Genomic DNA, 10,947 nt, shown 5'->3' on the forward strand with positions numbered 1-10,947 from the left:
GTAACCCTTACCCTTAACCTTAACTTCCTAACCCTAACTTTAATACCTAACCCTAATGTTTAGCCCACCGTAGCTAACATAACCACCTAGTAACATGAACCACCTTAGCTAACATTAGCCACCTAGCTCATTAACACTATTAATAACCACCTATAACATTAACCACACTAGCTAACATACCACTAGCTACATCTTAACCCCTAGCCTAACATTAACCCCAACCTGTAATATTGACTGTAAGATATTAGAGATTTGTGTGTGAGTCGTGACTGTGTAGTGTTGACTGCACTGTGTGTAGCTTGATAGATGATTGTGCCTCGCACTCGCTAGCTCGCAAATTGAATCGGTGTGTGTGATGTATCGTGTTGGTTGTGTGTGTGTGGAATATGTGGGTGATCAGTATTTGTTTGTTACCGTGTGTGGTGGTGTATATATGTTTAGTTGTGTAGTTGTGTATTGATTGTGTGTGTAGATACTGTTGTCGGTGTGTGTGTTAGTTGCGATTAGTCGTAGTGATGTGTGTATGAGATTGAGCATAGATTGAATAAGAGAGAAGTACCATTATCTCTACAATGTCTAACATATCCATACTAATCGAGAGTGCGGATACGGTTGTTACTCTATTTGTTGACGTCTACCCTCCTCATTCTGGAAGGGTTGTTGGTCTGGTACTCTCATAACATCCTCATTAGACTTTTCATACTTCATTCTTTTTTTGTTAAATGCGCCGCTAATTATTCTATCTGAGTGTGCCTGTGACATTTAACATATTAGGTTGTAAGACCGAGTGTCTGTGGGATATATAACAAAATCTACTACTGATCATTCAATATTGCAATGGGATTTCGGACCGTCACCCTTCCTCCCTCTCCCAGACCCTCTTCATACTTCTGGACGTGCGTCCTACGCTCTCTCACGCTGACCCCACTGCGCCCTATATAGGGTTGGGCGACACTGTTTCAAATGGTAACTTGTAGCACACTGGTGGGACCAACTCTCGGTGCAAAATGGTAGCTCTATCATCACGTGCGATGTGTTTGCAACACTTGACATGTGCATAAGTACACATTCACTCTCATGTCTGTAGGTGTCTGTGTGTGGTCGTCTTTACCTGAATGGTAGAGGTGAACCAGTCTCTCTCTATGAAATCGATAGCCTACAAGACATCTCAGTAGGTCATACGGATGATTTACTGTCCATATACCGCCTGTCAATAGGCAGAAACAGCACCATCTAGTGGTCAGAACCTGGTAATATCGGCGCGAGATGTGCTCAGAGCGCTGCGCATACGGTGCTCTTAAGATCGCTAGATAGTGCTCGCTAAAAAAAATGAGTGAATGTGCTGCGCTCTAGTCGCTCGTGTCATTGTAGTACCGCTCGCTCCTCTCGCTCGCTCAGTCGTGTGTGTAGCTTGATTGTGTTATACTTCGATGGTGTGTGGTGTCGTGTGTGTGTGTGGATGATGTGTCATAGTGTGTGTGTGTGTGGTGTGTGTGTGTGTGTGTGTATTATTTAGAAAAAATTTAATGGTGTGTGAGCTGTGTGTGTAGTTGTGTGTGTGTGTAGTGTGTTGCTGTGTTTATGATGTTGTGTGTTGTGGTATCAGTCTCGCAGTCATGATATATACCTATCAGTACTCTCAGACAATGCCCACTCAGTTCGGTATAACGAACTCAAAGATCTCATATGCATGTAAACTCTCCAGTTACATCTATTCTCTCAGGAACATACTATGGTGTGTAATGAATGCGCTAGTGCTTATGCGTATTTTAACTTTTACATAGAAACATCACATCCAGATCTAAGCGAGGAGGAACGTCTCGAGAGGTGACGTTTCGAGTAACGTGGAGGAGATGAGCGCGTCGCGGTGGTGCACGAGAGGAGTGCGAAGAACATAATGAGATGATATCCATGTTGTGTAACTAGCAATGTAAATTCTTGTGACCAGGTGAGCCGTGTTATTGGCCCTATAGTATAGTAGAGACATATACAATATGTCTCGAGCCGTGGAGTGTGACTAAGACGCTCAAGCTTACCGCTGTCGAGATGCCGAGGATAGTGGTAATACGAGGGTAGGGCCCCTCGTGAGGTGTTCACTGACCACCAGACCTAACTGCGTGGCCACAGGAGGTGTATCTCTAACCAATCTGTCAGAGTGCATCCTCTAACTGAGCGTGCTCCCTGAGTGGTGTGTGCCGATTCGCCAGCTGACCGCAACGTCACATGTGCCCACGTGCTCGTGTGTGACCCTCCAATCAGATCTAGCTGACTCTCTCGGGCACACGCCGGTGTGGTTTACACCTATAACACTGGAACCTCACATAGTGTAGGCCCAGAGTGTGGTCCTCTTCAACAGCAGCCGTCTTAGAGGCCCACGAGGGCTCGTTTTCTCCAAATCCACCTCGAGACCTAACTTCGCGTCGCCTAGTGGTTCTGTATACCTTCACCACTACACCCCTGAACTAATTGTGGGCACCCAGAGGTCTCCTGTATCTATAGCGTGAATACCCTCCCAGGAGCCCCCTGCTAAGAACAGATAAGCGTTAATGCACAACACCCTTGGCTATCATCAGGTTTCTGGAGCCGTCCTAATTATGTCTTTCGCCACACTCTCCATGATTTAACTTGAAGCAGTTAGTAGTCTCCCTCAGCCAACTCTTTATCTTACTGCCCTCACACTTTTATCTACATGATGACACCCCTAGCCCCTTTCTCGTTCATGGAGTCTCCATATAGAAACCCACTTCTTAGTAATCGTGAACCACTTCCTAGTTTTATTAATCCTTCCTGACATGTAGCCTCCAATACTTTCTCTGACTATAACACTTCCATGCTCAACCGTGTGTCCTTCACTTGATACTCCAGTTCACCATAGCGTCTCTTCCTTTATCTAAGCTGACACTGAGTGAAGTTCTGACCCGAACCCCTTCTATTCTGACCCTGTAGTTCTGACCCCCTCTATTCTGTTTGACCCCGGTAGTTCTGACCCCTCTATTCTGACCCCTGTAGTTCTGGACCTCAACCCTCTATTCTGAACCCCTGTAGTTCTGAACCTCAACCCCTCTATTCTGACCCCGTGTAAGTTCTGACCCCAACCCCTCTATTTCTTGACCCTGTAGTTCTGACCTCAACCCCGCTATTCTGACCCCTGTAGTTTGACCCCAACCCCTCTATTCTGACCCCAAACCCCTCTATTCTGACCCCTGTAGTTCTGACCCCTCTATTCTGACCCCTGTAGTCTGACCCCTCTATTTCTGACCCCTGTAGTTCTGCCCCAACCCCTCTATTTGACCCCTGTAGTTTCGACCTCCCAACCCTCTATTCTGACCCCTGTAGTTCTGACCTCAACCCCTCTATTCTGACCCTGTAGTCTGACCCCAACCCCCTGCCATGGCCTTGCAAAAGTATTCACCCCCCTTGGCATTTTTTCTATTTTTGTTGCATTACAATCTGTAATTTAAATGGACTTTTATTTGGATTTCATGTAAGAACAAAACACAATAGTCTAAATGGTGAAATGAAAAAAAAATGAACTTGTTTTTTAAAAAAAGAACAACTGAAAAGTGGTGCGTGCCATAGTATTCACCCCCTTTGCTATTGAAGCTTCTAAATAAGAATCTGCGTGCAAACCATTACCTTCAGAAGTCACATAATTCATTAAATTAAAGCCACCTGTGTGCAATCTAAGTGTCACATGAGCTGTCCACATGATCTCAGTCCTTTCACTGTGTTCTGAAAGGCCCCAGAGTCATGTAACACCACTAAGCAAGTGGGCACCATGAAGACCAAGGAGCTCCTCTAAACAGGTCAGGGACAAAAGATTGTGGAGAAGGTACAGATCAGCGGTGGGGTTATTAAAAAAATATCCAAAACTTTTAACATCCCACAGAGCCACCATTAAAATCCATTATTAAAAAATGAAAGCAATATGGCACCAAAAACAAACCTGCCAGAGAGAGCCGCCCACCAAAAACTCACAGACCAGGCAAGGAGGACGACATCCTTCTAAACAATTAAGTCAGAGAGGAAACAAAGAGATCAAAGATAAACCATGAAGGAGCCTGCCAAAGCTCACAGTGGAGATTGGCAGTATCTGTCCATAGGGACAACTTTAGCCGTACACTTCCACAGAACTGGCTTTACTACGGAAGAAGAGTGGCCATAAAAGCCATTGCTTTCAAGAAAAAAAAATAAGCCAAAGAGGGCTGCCCTGAGAAAATCTTGACTGGCTGGATCACACTAGGTATGGAAACTATTTGGCATCAAACTCGAGGTGCTACAGAGGAAGTACGTACGGCCCAGTACATCGACGCCAAACCCACAAAAGCACCGGTTCCAAATCCAAGTGCCAATGCCGTTTAGGCAAACTCCAAGGTTTACATGGTTGATGACATAAAAAATATGTTCTTTGGCCCATACACACCAGTGGTAGGTTGGTGTGGAAAATGAGAAGAAAATAAAACCCATTTCCTCATGTAAACATATGCGGGTGGCATCTTGATGTTAGTGTGGTATTTTGCTTTCCACAGATCCAGGACATTTTAGCCAAAAAAAACTGCTTGCTCTGCCGTTGGATGAAACTTGGCAGAAGTGTATCTACCAATAAGTACAATAAACCCCCAAGCACACAACAAACTGCCACAAATAAATGTTTTTTTTGGAGGCCACCAAAATCAACATGTTTGCAATGGCTATCTCAGTCTCAGAACTTTGAACCCCACTTTGAAAAACCTGTGGTTTGATTGAGAGGGACTTTCCATGAGCATATCAAGCATCTCATGCTTCATCTCTGAATGGAAGGAATGGTAAAAGATCCCTTCCCAATTGTTCTCCAACTCATAAAACATTCAGAAAAAATGCTGAAGTGACGTGATCCTCACAAGGTGAGTATTGAAAAGGTTTTTTGGAAAACAGGTTTTGAGAAAAAAAAAGGATTACTTGTTAACAAAATCTCTTTCTCTGAGCAATTGTAAATAGTATAAAACAATCTAATGTACCAATTTTGTTTGTATGCACTGCATCTCAGCTGCAAGTGCGTCACTACAGTCCCTGGTTTCGAATCCAGGCTGTATCACATCTGGCGTGGTATTGGGAGGTCCATAGCGGGCGGCGCACAATTGCCCAGCGTCGTCTGGGTTTGGCCGGGTAGCCGTCATTCTAATAAAGAATTTGTTCTTTAAACTGACTTGCTTAAAGGAAAGTTTTTTTTATTGTAAATACACAGTATTTAAATTATTATCTTATAGGTTTTGCTCATCTTTATCAAGGGTTGTCAAGAATTTAGGGACCCCATGTATATTTCATCTCCTTTCACTATCCCGTCATCCCTCTTTGTCCCCAGGTCTCTCTGCTTCAGCCTCATTGGTCTCTCTGGCCTGGATGATAGGGCATCCTACAGAAGACTCTGAGGGACTCCAGAGATGACAAGCTGCGAGGTCCTACAAGGCTGTGATTGTTCAGATGCTGTGCGCACTTCTTCACCATCGGGGCCAGGACCATCGGCCTTCGCCCTGTTCGCCTCCTGTTCCAGGTAAAGATGGGCCACACCAACATCACATACACCACACACAGTGCAGGAAGCTCACATTGTACACCCAATCAAGGGCTGTTTAGATGCAGAAATTATACAATAAAATAAAAAAATATAATTGAGATAGATACTTCATGAGTTTAAACACGAAGGTTCAGGCTTGGAGAAAAACATATTTTTTAGAGATGAATAAAAACGTTGCACAATAAAACTGTGTTCAGTTTATTGTATTTGTTAAGATCCCCATTAGTTCTGCCAAGGCAGCAGGCTACTCTTCCTGGGGTAAATTATGGGATCCCCATTAGTTCCTGCCAAAGGCAGCAGCATACTCTTCCTGGGGGTTTTTATGGATCCCCTCAGGGTAGTTACCTCCAAGCAGCAGCTTCTCTTCGCTGGGGTTTATTATTGGATCCCCATTTAGTTGCTGCCAGGGCAGCAAGCTTCTCTTCCTGCGGGTTTATTATGGGATCCCATGTAGTTTTCCTGCCAAGGGCAGCAGCTGTTCTCTTCCTGGGTTTATTTGGGATCACATTTAGTTCTGCCAAGGGCAGCAGCTACTCTTCCTGGGCGTTAATTATGGATCCCCAATTATGTTTCCTGCCAGCAGCAGATACTTCTTCTTGGGATTCATTATGGGATCCCCTTAGTTCCTGCCAAGCAGCAGCTACCCTCTTCCTGGGGTTTATTATGGATCCCCATTAGTTTCCGCCAGCAGCAGCTACTCTTCCTGGGGTTTATTATGATTCCCCATTAGTTCCTGCAAGGCAGCAGCTGACTCTTCCTGGGGTTAATTATGGATCCCCATTAGTTCCTGCCAAGCAGAGCTACTCGTCCTGGGGTTAATTATGGATTCCCCATTAGTTCCTTCCAAGGCAGAGCTACTCTTGATGGCGTTTATTATGGATCCCCATTAGTTCCTTCCAGGCAGAAGCTACTCTTCATGGGAGTTTTATTATGGAATCCCCATTAGTTCCTGCCAAGGCAGAAGCTACTCTTCCGGGGCAGCAAAATTAAGCAGTATTCACAACACCACTGTGTGCCTTCAGGCCCCTACTCTACTACCACTATCTACAGTACTAAATCCATTGTTGTATAGTGTGTATGGTTGCGTTGTGTATGCATATGTATATGTCTGTGTTTGTTCCAAAAGGTTTTATTTTTATTCCGTTTTTTAATCTAATTTTTATGCTGGCATGAGTTAAGAAATATATCACTATGTCATCTATTCACTACAACCACCATTCTAGGGTGGTTGTATGGTAGGGGTAGGGGGTTTTGGTAGAGTGTATGCGTTTGTGTTTGAGTGTAGGTGTCTAGGTAAGTCTATGGTTGCCTTGAATGGTTCTCAATCAGAGACAGCTGTCATTCATTGTCTTCTGATTGGGAGCCATATTTAAGGCAGCCATAGGCAGTAGGCTTTTGTGGGTAATTGTCTATGTTTGTAAGTAGCCAGGTGTATGCACCTTATTCGCGTTGTGTTAACATCGTTACAAACTCCTCGTTTCTTGTCGGTTGTTTTTAGTGTTATCTTCAGTGCATATCTTCTATGAAAGCCTGTACAAAGTTGCCTAGCTGTAATGTTCTCAATCCAAGCGTCCCATGCCCCTCTCGATTGACCCTTCAGCTCTCCTCTTGCAGACTATGAATGCAGCTGCAGTGGAGTCACGAGGTGAGACGGGACTCAGTACAGCTGGCAATTTACTCACATAGCGCCACTCGATAGCAGTGGTCTGCGAGACAGCCAGTGTATGGTCAGGCAGCATCCTCAGAGCCGCGGTGACACTAATTCAAGTTTGGTTACTCTTCTCGTAGTCCGATCACTGCGCCGTGTCCTCTTCTCTCACGAGTGCCCTCTAGAGCGGTGAATCAAATGTGGAACGAGCTCCTGCACTCTCTTGTTAGGCGATGAGAGCCTGTAGATATGCGAGATTGAGTAGAAAGTGCAGGAGCAAGATTGTCGTACCAAGCGCAGCTATAATTTGACCTCCTGCTTCCCTGGCGCTCAAGTAGCCTTATGGTAGAACCCGCGCCAGTGCCAGACATGGAACAGTCAATTTGGCGTGGGATTTCCCATCCTCTCGCTCGCGTGAGGTAGAAATCCATACGTTCCAGTGGAGTCATACTGTATTAGGGCTTTTGGTTTGCACAGCAGAGGATACACACATCTCAGAGGAATTGCGAATAGAACTCTCGGTCTCTCGAACGCCAGCTCGAGAACGCAGGATCCCAGACATGCGACTGCTGAGATAAGCCAAGGTCACGCGCAGGTGGCATAACACTTGCTGCTGCTCTTGAGAAGAGCGCAAATGTCGAATGCCAAGCGATATTTCTCCGGGCGCGAGTCCAGAGAGCCGGCGAGGAAGCGCAGCCACTGCACCAGACGGACGCGACGAGAGGCGGCATACAGCAGGGAGCTAGTCGCCACACAGCGGGCCATAGCGCCTAGCAGTCTCCATGCTGGTGCGCGTCACTCGGAGCACAGGAGTGCCGCCAGCGACTCAGTCGAGCGCCGCAAGAGAAGCCACACGCACCGGTAGGCGAAGCCGACGCAGAGGGCCCAGGGCGGCGCTCAGAGGGCAGAGGGTCAAGCGGAGAGAGCGCAGAGCGAGGCCAGAGAGTGAGAGAGGCTCTGCCAGCTCGAAGAATGGATGCGCCGAAGAAGACGCACGGAAGGTGAGAGCACACAGAGAGCCAATAGGACGCAGAGGGTAGATGGTCGATGAGGGTCGTGACGTGCGAGGGTCAGACGTGGGGGCACGCTGGTGGTGCACGAAAACGAGCGCATAGAAGGTGGGCGCAGAGTGGCGCCCGGGAGTGAGAATCATATGGGCAAGAAGGTGCTCCCGGCAGAGGGGCCAGAGGGTCTGAGGGTCGAGTAGACGGTCAGAGGACCGTGAGAGGGTAGCAGAGCCCACGCCAGTTGCTCAGTGCTGGATCCCTCAGAGTGGCGCATGGAGGAGCCACAGAACAGAGCCACTCAGAAGGCAGCTCAAGAAAGGCGTCAGCAGTGCGCGAAGAGAAGGAAGGTCCGCCAGAGGCCTCTGAAGGCACATGGGGATGTAGCACGCAAAGAGCAGAGTGTGATGAACATCAAACACTCGAGAAAGAGCTCCCGGTATGAGGAGGAGAGACAACAGAGCGGTAATGATTCTAGAAACCGCGTGGTCCTACCAGTGGAGAGGCACGAAGAGGCTCCGGAGGGCCAGAGGGCCAGAGGGCCAGTGGTGTCCAGGAAGCCAGGGAGGGCAAGGAGGCCAGAAGGGCCACGTATATTGAGCTCTACGAGCGAGTCGAGAGGGAAGTACGAGGCAGGCTCTGAGGATGCAGAGTAGATAGAAGGAAGCGCATGACCAGAGACGCCTAGAAGTTGACGCCAGAGTGCGCGAGATGCAGGGGACGCGAGCTGAGGGTCACATGTAGGGAGATAAGCCAAGAGAGGCCCAAGAAGGCCGCCCAGAGAGCGTCACGCCGAGAGAAGTAGAGCTGCAGAGGGTAGAGGTTCGAAAGGGGACTCAGTGGAGCCAGAGAAGGTTGCGCGGGTGACAGTGGCCAACCGAAGCGTGATTAGTGCATCGTGTAGTGGTTCCGGAGGCACGAGAGGGCCACGATGGGCGAGTATGTGCGACCCCGAATGAAGTAGCCAGAAGAGTCCTGAGAGTGCTGAGGGCCAGAGAGCCCAAGACAGGCAGTACAGAGGGTCAGAGGGCCAGAGGGCCAGAGGGCCTGAGGTGAATAGGATGCAAGTAGACGCGGATTCGGAGAAGGGCACAGACGTGGTCACTGGGAGACCGGTCCAGGCGACGGAGCGGCTACAAGCGGTTCAGGAGAGGCGACCAGAAGATTGGCTCACGGACTAATGTCCAAGGCCCAAGACGAGGTCAGCGGTCAAGAGAGCTGGTGCTCTTTTGATCGAGCCCTCCAGTGGAGTTGCACGCTCTTTGAGACTGACAAGAAGGGTCCTTAGATGACAATTCGTAGTGAGAAGAAAAAGAGGAGTATGTTAAGAACCAGAAAAAAAGAGAAATAGTGATCTCAATAAGCTCATGTCTTCATGTTTTACTATGTCTCAGATCTAGATCCATTCTCTCTAATTAGAGTATATTTTACTTTACGGATGTGTTAATCTAGTGCTCTATACAGATCACATCTCTAATAGGGCAGTAAAAGAAACTAGATTTTGTGGACATCCACAAATTAATACATACCATACAAAATGCAACATATCATACTAATTGGAGTGTCCCGGATTTACGTTTACTATGTGACGTCTACCCTCGAGTCCAGGTTGTCCCATCCTACATCCTGATATTACCAGATTATGACCAATAGATGGTGCTGCTCCTGCTATTAGGTGAAAAAAGTTTGAAGATTTACAAAACACAAATTACAAAATTACATTGGTTTCCTTACCCTGCAAGAAGTCTATTGACAAAGTATGTCAGCGACCCATGCTTTGGTTTTGTTGGCCACTGTTTCAAATGCTAACTTGTTTAGCAACTGTGGGACAAATCCAATGCAAGTCAATGGTACCTTTATTAGCATTTTCACACTTCATGATCAAATCTAATTTAGTTAATTTAGTGTAAATGTAAGGTGAACTATCTCTTAATCACCTAAGAGTAAGTGTAAGGTGAATTCTCTTAATCACCTAATAGCAGAAACAGCACCATCTAGTGGTCAGAACCTGGTAATATCAGGATGTCGAACACAAAGCTAACAAATCTAAAAAAAAAAACGAAACGCAGCACCATAGTACCAGTCAGAAACAGAGAACTGATACTGTATACTCAGTGGGTGGCTGGGTGACCATTTCATTTTTATTCCACATGTCTAACTTATTATTAGAAAAAAAAATGTGGATCCAAATGGGATGTTAGGTACTATATTTATTGAATATTAGATGAATCCTATAAATTAAAAATTGCCAATTTGGGTGCAATAAATTAGCATCAAATTATATTTCAAGAAAATAATGTTGTATGAATGCTAATCTTAATCTATTTCTAAATACAGAAACAAATTCAGACCAATCGGAGATGGAGGGTGTCATGACATGAAACGACCTGCCAGTCATGTCACAGCAAAACTATATGGTTCCATTTATACTACCATATAAACCTTTACAGGTGCCGTTTATGGCCTGTTAGTAAAAACTCCAATTTGGCCTTTCTGCTTACACTTCCCTTTCAGATCGACACGAGGTAACTAGAGGTAGGCCCAGAGGTGTTCCTCAACACCAGACTAACTGGGGCACAGAGGTGTTCCTCAACACCAGACTAACTGAGGCCCAGAGGTGTTCCTAAACACCAGACCAACTGAGGCCCAGAGGTGTTCCTAAACACCAGACCAACTGAGGCCCAGAGGCGTTCCTAAACACCAGACTAACTGAGGCCCAGAGGTGTTCCTAAACACCAGAC

The 10,947-nt window shown here is 46.5% G+C and overlaps 1 protein-coding gene across 2 annotated transcripts in view; it reads right to left on the reverse strand.

Moving 5' to 3' along the window:
• slc46a3 (solute carrier family 46 member 3) overlaps window positions 1-10,947 on the reverse strand; it is a 39,730-nt gene that overhangs the window by 9,025 nt on the left and 19,758 nt on the right. The gene's annotated exons all lie outside the window — the stretch shown is intronic.

The sequence above is a fragment of the Salvelinus sp. IW2-2015 genome, unplaced genomic scaffold (assembly GCF_002910315.2).
Source record: "Salvelinus sp. IW2-2015 unplaced genomic scaffold, ASM291031v2 Un_scaffold2416, whole genome shotgun sequence".
NCBI lineage: Eukaryota > Metazoa > Chordata > Actinopteri > Salmoniformes > Salmonidae > Salvelinus > Salvelinus sp. IW2-2015.